The 9,458-nt window shown below is 39.6% G+C and overlaps 1 non-coding gene across 1 annotated transcript; it reads left to right on the top strand.

Annotated features, from left to right (window-relative positions):
• The first annotated feature begins 7,346 nt into the window (after window positions 1-7,346).
• Window positions 7,347-7,454, top strand: LOC112793477 (small nucleolar RNA R71). The gene has a single exon (XR_003198165.1). It is a non-coding gene; the product is annotated as a small nucleolar RNA R71 (small nucleolar RNA).
• Window positions 7,455-9,458: the final 2,004 nt, after the last annotated feature.

A 9,458-nucleotide genomic window follows, 5' to 3' on the forward strand; every position in this document is an offset into this window, starting at 1 on the left:
TTGCAGAATCTTAAATTGCAAGAAATGTAAATGGCTTGAATTATAAAGGGAATTGGGAATTGGATTTGCAGAAATTAAACTAGGAAAACTAAATTGCAACAAACAGAGAAAATAGAAGATGACTTGGATTTAATCGGATCTAAAATAGAAATGTAATTGAGCTTGAAAAGCATTAAAAAGGAAATGTAAAATTGGAATTCAGATCTCAGGACCCAAGAGACTAGATAACCAAGTCTAGATCTCAATGCCTTCCTAGATCCAACAAGAACAATTGCAAAGGAAATGAAGAATTGTAAATTGCAAAGAAAGTAGAGGGGGAAGCAATTAACAGAAACGGAAATTCAATTATGCAGTAAAATAAAACAGAGAGATCTTAGGATGAGATTGAAACAGAATTCCTTCAATTCTCCAACCCAAGATCCAAGCAAATGTAATTGAAATTTAAAGCAAGAAAACTAAGAGGAAGTGAATTCAATTCTCCTTCCCCGAGACCTAGAAACTAAAATTCACTCAATACCAAAAGCTCTAAGAAAACTCTAAATGAAAAACTAAAAGGAAAAATCCCCAGAATGACTTGAATTCTATCCTATTTATACACTTTCTTCAAATGATCTTCAAGCCTTGAGTTGGGCCTTTGCTCTTGGTGGAATTGGGTTGAGAGAGGCCTTGGTTGATTGCTCTTGGAGTTTGGAGAGGAACCGAAGTGAACCAAGTGAACCGGGTTTGAATGTTGCAAAAGTTTGAGTAAAAGTTTGAGTAAAAGTTTGAGGCAAACTTTTACTCCAACTTTTCATATCAGCTTCCCCATTTTGCTGATACCAACGTTGGTGCAAAAGTTAGGGGTCTAACTTTTGCTCCAACGTTGGCCTTCCTTAGTGCACTCATGGCGCCAACGTTAGCCCAAAAGTTAGAGGCTAACGTTGGCGCAAACTTTTGCTCCCCCTTTGTGATTTTCATGCGCCAACGTTAGCCCAAAAGTTAGAGGCTAACGTTGGCGCAAACTTTTGGTGCCCAGGGAGTGATTTTCATGCGCCAACGTTAGCCTAAAAGTTAGGGGCTAACGTTGGCGCAAACTTTTGGTGCCCCAGGGAGTGTTTTGCATGTGCCAACGCTAGCCCAAAAGTTAGGGGCTAACATTGGGGCAAACTTTTCACCCAAAAGTTTGTGCAAAAGTTTGAGGCTAACTTTTGGTCCAGCTTTTTGCTTCCTGGTTCATTTTCACTTATTCCAAAAGTTTGAGCTAAAGTTTGAGGCAAACTTTTGCTCAAGCTTTTTGTCCTCTCTTCCTCTTAGCCATTCCTTCTTGCTTCAAGCTTTCTCCAAGCTTTCTTCACCTATCATTAATCAACCAAACACATCAAAGCTATGCTCAAAATCATGAGATATTCATTCTTTCTCAATATGTAACAAATATAGCATAAAACCTCATGAAATTGCATTAATTCATCTATGGTTGATTCAATCAAAGGAATCATGAAAATCTACCCAAATTGGCTTGCTTAGAGCTCAAGAAAGTGCATAATTCATGTGAAAACAAAAGAAAAAGACTAGTAAAACTAGGCTAAGATGACTTGTCATCAATTTTCTTATTTTTCCATCCCCTTGGGACTTTTTTTTCTTGTGTCCGTTGATGCCAACTTGTTCTTTGTGGTTTCCTTTCTGAGGATGGTTTTGTTGTCTATTTCATGTGATTCTGGTGGGTCTGGTTCCTTTTGGATTACACTTGGCTGTTTCTCCTTTTGATTACATTGGTTATTGAACATAGGAGTCCTTATGTGTGGTTGGTGCGCGAAATTGTGAACTATACTTTTTCACAACTCTCATAATCCCCGGTAATGGCTCCAAGAACTTGGTGGCTCAATACCATGGCATTACACAACTTCGCACAACTAACCAGCAAGTGCACTGGGTCGTCCAAGTAATAAACCTTACGCGAGTAAGGGTCGATCCCACGGAGATTGTTAGTATTGAAGCAAGCTATGGTCATCTTGTAAATCTTAGTCAGGCAAACTCAAATGTATATGGTGATGAACGAAAATAACATAAAAGATAAAGATAGTGATACTTATGTAATTCATTGGTAGGAACTTCAGATAAGCGTATGAAGATGCCTTCCCTTCCGTCTCTCTGCTTTCCTACAGTCTTCATCCAATTCTTCTTACTCCTTTCCATGGCAAGCTCGTGTAGGGTTTCACTGTTGTCAGCAGCTACCTCCCATCCTCGCAGTGAAAGCTAATGCACACACTCTGTCACAGTGCTGCCAATCACCGGTGTGGTTCCCTCCCCTACTGGAATAGAATCCAGTGATTCTTTTGCGTCTGTCACTAACGCCCAGTAAGTTACAGGTTTGAAGCACGTCACAGTCATTCAGTCATTGAATCCTACTCAGAATACCACAGACAAGGTTAGACCTTCCGGATTCTCTTGAATGCTGCCATCAGTTCTTGCCTATACCACGAAGACTCTGACCTCACGGAATGGCTGGCTCGTTTGTCAGGCGAGCACTCGGTTGTCAGGCGATCAACCATGCATCGTGCAATCAGGAATCCAAGAGATATTCACTAAGCCTCAAATGCTTGTAGAACAAGAGTGGTTGTCAGTCACTTTGTTCATGGGTGAGAATAGTGATGGGCGTCAATCATCACCTTCATCAAGTTGAAGAACAAGTGATATCTTGGAACAAGAACAAGAGGAATTGAATGGATGAACAATAGTAATTGCATTAATACTCGAGGTACAGCAGAGCTCCACACCTTAATCTATGGTGTGTAGAAGCTCCACCGTTGAAAATACATAAGCATAAGGTCTAGGCATGGCCGAATGGCCAGCCTCCCAATGATCTAAGAACACAATGTCCAAAGATGATCTAGAGATCTAAAGTGATCAAAAGATATATAGATCCAAAGACTTCTAATACAATAGTCAAAGGTCCTACTTATAGAAAACTAGTAACCTAAGGTGTACAGAAATGAGTAAATGACATAAAAATCCACTTCCGGGCCCACTTGGTGTGTGCTTGGGCTGAGCAATGAAGCAAATTTCGTGCAGAGACTCCTCTTGGAGTTAAACGCCAGCTTTAGTGCCAGTTTGGGCGTTTAACTCCCATTTGGGTGCCAGTTCCAGCGTTTAACGCTGGGATTTCCTGAGGTGACTTTGAACGCCGGTTTGGGCCATCAAATCTTGGGCAAAGTATGGACTATCATATATTTCTGGAAAGCCCAGGATGTCTACTTTCCAAAGCCGTTGAGAGCGCGCCAATTGGGCTTCTGTAGCTCCAGAAAATCCACTTCGAGTGCAGGGAGGTCAGAATCCAACAGCATCTGCAGTCCTTTTTGGTCTCAGAATCAGATTTTTGCTCAGGTCCCTCAATTTCAGCCAGAAAATACCTGAAATCACAGAAAAACACACAAACTCATAGTAAAGTCCAGAAAAGTGAATTTTAACTAAAAACTAATAAAAATATACCAAAAACTAACTATATCATATCAAAAACATACTAAAAACAATGCCAAAAAGTATACAAATTATCCGCTCATCACAACACCAAACTTAAATTGTTGCTTGTCCCCAAGCAACTGAAAATCAAATAAGATAAAAAGAAGAGAATATGCAATGAATTCCAAAAACATCTATGAAGATCAGTATTAATTAGATGAGCGGGGCTTTTAACTTTTTGCCTCTGAACAGTTTTGGCATCTCACTCTCTCCTTTGAGATTCAAAATGATTGGCTTCTTTAGGAACTCAGAATCCAGATAGTGTTAATGATTCTCCTAGTAAAGTATGATGATTCTTGAACATATCTACTTATTGAGTCTTGGCTGTGGCCCAAAGCACTCTGTCTTCCAGTATTACCACCGGATACATACATGCCACAGACACATAATTGGGTGAACCTTTTCAGATTGTGACTCAGCTTTGCTAAAGTCCCCAATTAGAGGTGTCCAGGGTTCTTAAGCACACTCTTATTTGCCTTGGATCACAACTCTTATTTCTCTATTTCTTTTCGTTTTCTTTCTCTTTTTTTTCTTCTTTTTTTTTCGATTTTTCTCTTTTTTTTTTTTTTTTGAATAGCTTTTTCTTGCTTCAAGAATCATTTTTATGATTTTTCAGATCCTCAGTAACATGTCTCCTTTTTCATCATTCTTTCAAGAGCCAACATTCATGAACCACAAATTCAAGATACACATGCACTGTTTAAGCATACATTCAGAGAACAAAATTATTGCCACCACATCAAAATAATTAAACTGTTATAAAATTCAAAATTCATGCACTTCTTTTTCTTTTTCAATTAAGCACATTTTTATTCAAGAAAGGTGATGGATTCATAGGACATTCATAACTTTAAGGCATAGACACTAAGACACTAATGATCACAAGACACAAACATGGATAAACATAAGCATAAAATTTGAAAAACAGAAGAATAAATATCAAGGAAATCAAGGAACGGGTCCACCTTAGTGATGGCGGCTCTTCCTTGCTCTTGAAGATCCTATGGAGTGCTTGAGCTCCTCAATGTCTCTTCCTTGTCTTTGTTGCTCCTCCCTCATGATTCTTTGATCTTCTCTAATCTCATGAAGGATGATGGAGTGTTCTTGATGCTCCACCCTTAGTTGTCCCATGTTGGAACTTAACTCTCCTAGGGAGGTGTTTAGTTGCTCCCAATAGTTTTGTGGAGGAAAATTCATCCCTTGAGGAATCTATCCATCTCCCATGACTCGGAGGTGGAAGCCTTTGCCTTCCCTTTTCTCTTTCTAGAGGTTTCTCCGGCCTTGGATGCCATAATGGTTATGGAAAAACGAAAAAGCAACGCTTTTACCACACCAAACTTAAAATGTTTGCTCGTCCTCGAGCAAAAGAAGAAAGAGGAGAGTAAAAGAAGAAGAAATGAGGAAGAGGGAGATGGTGGTGTGTTCGGCCAAAGAGGGGGAGAAGAGGTGTTTAGGTTGTGTGAAAATGAAGGGTTGAAGAAGGGTATATATAGGAGAGAGGGGTGTAATGGTTCGGCCATTATGGGTGGGTTTGGGAGGGAAAGTGATTTGAATTTGAAGGGTGAGGTTGGTGGGGGTTTATGAAGGATGGATGTGAGTGGTGAAGAGAAAGATGGGATTTGATAGGTGAGGGGTTTTTGGGGAAGAGGTGTTGAGGTGATTGGTGAATGGGGGAAGAAGAGAGAGAGTGATGGTAGGGTCCTGTGGGGTCCACAGATCCTGTAGTGTCAAGGAAAAGGCATCCCTGCACCAAATGGCATCAAAATCCACGTTTTGAGCCATTTCTGGCGTTAAACGCCGGGCTGGTGCCCATTCCTGGCGTTTAACGCCAGGTTCTTGCCCTTTACTGGCGTTTAACGCCAGTCTGGTGCCCCTTTCTGGCGTTAAACGCCCAGAATGGTGCCAGACTGGGCGTTAAACGCCCAACTGCTAGGCTTACTGGCGTTTGAACGCCAGCAGCATCTTCCTCCAGGGTGTGCTGTTTTTCTTCCTGTTTTTCATTCTGTTTTTGCTTTTTTCATTGTTTTTGTGACTTCTTATGATCATCAACCTACAAAAAAGATAAAATAACAAAAGAAAATAATTAATTATAAAACATTGGGTTGCCTCCCAACAAGCGCTTCTTTAATGTCATTAGCTTGACAGAGGACTCTCATGGAGCCTCAGAAGTGCTCAGAACCGTGTTGGACCCTCCCAACACCAAACTTAGAGTTTGAATGTGGGGGTTCAACACCAAACTTAGAGTTTGGTTGTGGCCTCCCAACACCAAACTTAGAGTTTGATTGTGGGGACTCTGTTTGGCTCTGTTTTGAGAGAAGCTCTTCATGCTTCCTCTCCATGATGACAGAGGTATATCCTTGGGCCTTAAACACCAAGGATTCTTCATTCACTTGAATGATCAACTCTCCTCTATCAACATCAATCACAGCCTTTGCTGTGGCCAGGAAGGGTCTGCCAAGGATGATGGATTCATCCATGCACTTCCCAGTCTCTAGGACTATAAAATCAGTAGGGATGTAATGGTCTTCAACTTTAACAAGAACATCCTCTACAAGTCCATAGGCTTGTTTTCTTGAGTTGTCTGCCATCTCTAGTGAGATTTTTGCAGCTTGCACCTCTAAAATTCCTAACTTCTCCATTACAGAGAAGGGCATGAGGTTTACACTTGACCCTAAGTCACACAAGGCCTTTTTGAAGGTCATGGTGCCTATGGTACAAGGTATAGAAAACTTCCCAGGATCTTGCCTCTTTTGAGGTGGTTTCTGCCTAGACAAGTCATTCAGTTCTTTGGTGAGCAAAGGGGATTCATCCTCCCAAGTCTCATTTCCGAATAACTTGTCATTTAGCTTCATGATTGCTCCAAGGTATTTAGCAACTTGCTCTTCAGTGACATACTCATCCTCTTCAGAGGAAGAATACTCATCAGAGCTCATGAATGGCAGGAGTAAGTCCAATGGAATCTCTATGGTCTCAGTTTGAGCCTCAGATTCCCAAGGTTCCTCATTGGGGAACTCATTGGAGGTCAGTGGACGTTCAGTGAGGTCTTCCTCAGTGGCGTTCACTGCCTCTTCTTCCTCCCAGAATTCGGCCATGTTAATGGCTTTGCACTCTCCTTTTGGATTTTCTTCTGTATTGCTTGGAAGAGTACTTGGAGGGAGTTCAGTAATTTTCTTGCTCAGCTGACCCACTTGTCCTTCCAGATTTCTGATGGAGGACCTAGTTTCAGTCATGAAACTTTGAGTGGTTTTGATCAGATCAGAGACCATAGTTGCTAAGTCAGAGGTATTCTGCTTAGAACTCTCTGTCTGTTGCTGAGAAGATGATGGAAAAGGCTTGCTATTGCTAAACCTGTTCCTTCCACCATTATTATTGTTGAAACCTTGTTGAGGTCTCTGTTGATCCTTCCATGAAAGATTTGGATGATTCCTCCATGAAGGATTGTAGGTGTTTCCATAGGGTTCTCCCATGTAATTCACCTCTTCTATTGAAGGGTTCTCAGGATTATAAGCTTCTTCCTCAGATGAAGCTTCCTTAGTACTGCTTGGTGCATTTTGCATCCCAGACAGACTTTGAGAAATCATATTGACTTGTTGAGTCAATATTTTATTCTGAGCCAATATGGCATTCAGAGTGTCAATCTCAAGAACTCCTTTCATCTGACTAGTCCCATTGTTCACAGGATTTCTTTCAGAAGTGTACATGAATTGGTTATTTGCAACCATTTCAATCAGTTCTTGAGCTTCAGTAGGCGTCTTCTTCAGATGAAGAGATCCTCCAGAAGAGCTATCCAAGGACATCTTGGACAGTTCAGAGAGACCATCATAGAAAATACCTATGATGCTCCATTCAGAAAGCATATCAGTGGGACACTTTCTGATCAATTGTTTGTATCTTTCCCAAGCTTCATAGAGGGATTCTCCTTCCTTCTGTCTGAAGGTTTGGACTTCCACTCTAAGCTTACTCAATTTTTGAGGTGGAAAGAACTTTGCCAAGAAGGCATTGACTAGCTTTTCCCAAGAGTCCAGGCTTTCTTTAGGTTGAGAGTCCAACCATGTTCTAGCTCTGTCTCTTACAGCAAAAGGGAATAGCATCAGTCTGTAGACCTCAGGGTCAACCCCATTAGTCTTGACTGTGTCACAGATTTGCAAGAACTCAGCTAAAAACTGATGAGGATCTTCCAGTGGAAGTCCATGGAACTTGCAATTCTGTTGCATTAGAGAAACTAATTGAGGCTTAAGCTCAAAGTTGTTTGCTCCAATGGCAGGGATAGAGATGCTTCTCCCATAGAAATCGGGAGTAGGTGCAGTAAAGTCACCAAGCATCTTCCTTGCATTGTTGGCATTGTTGTTGTTTTCGGTTGCCATGAGTTCTTCTTCCTTGAAGAGTTCGTTCGGGTGCTCTAAAGAGAGTTGTACTTTGGCTTCTCTTAGCTTTCTCTTCAAGGTCCTTTCAGGTTCAGGATCAGCCTCAACAAGAATGCCTTTGTCTTTGCTCCTGCTCATAAGAAAGAGAAGGAAACAAGAAAATGTGGAATCCTCTATGTCACAGTATAGAGATTCCTTGAAGTGTCAGAGGAAAAGAAGAGTAGAAGACAGAAGTGGAAAATTCGAACTTATCAAAGAAGATGGAGTTCGAATTTTGCATTAAGGGATAGTGTTAGTCCATAAATAGAAGGATGTGAGAAGGAGGGAAGTAATTTTCGAAAATTAAGTGAAAATTTTGAAAGCATTTTTGAAAAACATTACTTAATTTTCGAAAATGAAAGTGGAAAAGAAATCAAGTGATTTTTGAAAAAGATTTTGAAATCAGAAATCAAAAAGATTTGATTGAAAACTATTTTGAAAAAGATGTGGTTAAGAAGATATGATTGGTTTTAAAAAGATGTGATTGAGAAGATATGATTTGAAAACAATTTTAAAAGATATGATTTGAAAACAATTTGAAAAGATATGATTTTAAAAATTAATGACTTGCCTAACAAGAAAAGATATGAATCAAACATAAAACCTTCCTCAACAGAAAAGGCAAAAAATGTTCAATCAAATCATTAATTGTTAATAAGTATTTTTGAAAAAGGAAAGAAATTGATTTTGAAAAAGATTTGATTGAAAAGATTTGATTTGAAAAAGATTTGATTTTGAAAAACTTTGAAAACTTAAAAAAAATTGATTTTGAAAACAAAATCTTCCCCCTTGTGCCATCCTGGCGTTAAACGCCCAGAATGGTATCCATTCTGGCGTTTAACGCCCAAAATGCTACCCTTTTGGGCGTTAAACGCCCAACCAGGTACCCTGGCTGGCGTTTAAACGCCAGTCTGTCCTTCTTCACTGGGCGTTTTGAACGCCCAGCTTTTTCTGTGCAATTCCTCTGCTGTATGTTCTGAATCTTCAATTCTCTGTATTATTGACTTGAAAAGACACAAATAAAAAATATTTTTGGATTTTTAATAATAAGGACAAACCAAAATGCAACAAGAATCAAATGACAATGCATGCAAGACACCAAACTTAGCAGTTTGTATACTACTGACACTAACAAAACGAAAATGCATATGAGACACACAAAACACTCAAGTCAATAGAATTCAAAGATCAGAACAAGGAAATCATCAAGAACAACTTGAAGATCAATGAGGACACATGCATGAATGCAATAAGAACAGAAACATGCAATTGACACTAAACTTAAGATGAGACTCTAGACTCAAAAAAAGAAATATTTTTGGATTTTATGATTTTATAATTTTTTTTTTTTGGATTTTTCGAAAATTATGTAGAAAATGAAAATAAAGGTATCAAAATTCTTAATGAGAATTCCAGGAATCATGCAATGTTAGTCTAAAGCTTTAGTCTAAAGAAATTAGACATGGCCGGCCAAGCTTCGGCAGGACATTGCATTCAAGAGCTAAATTGATGAAGATCAATCAGCTTTGGTGATGATAAGAACATCACCTTGAAACACTA

This window comes from Arachis hypogaea, chromosome 3 (genome assembly GCF_003086295.3).
Source record: "Arachis hypogaea cultivar Tifrunner chromosome 3, arahy.Tifrunner.gnm2.J5K5, whole genome shotgun sequence".
NCBI classification, from domain to species: domain Eukaryota; kingdom Viridiplantae; phylum Streptophyta; class Magnoliopsida; order Fabales; family Fabaceae; genus Arachis; species Arachis hypogaea.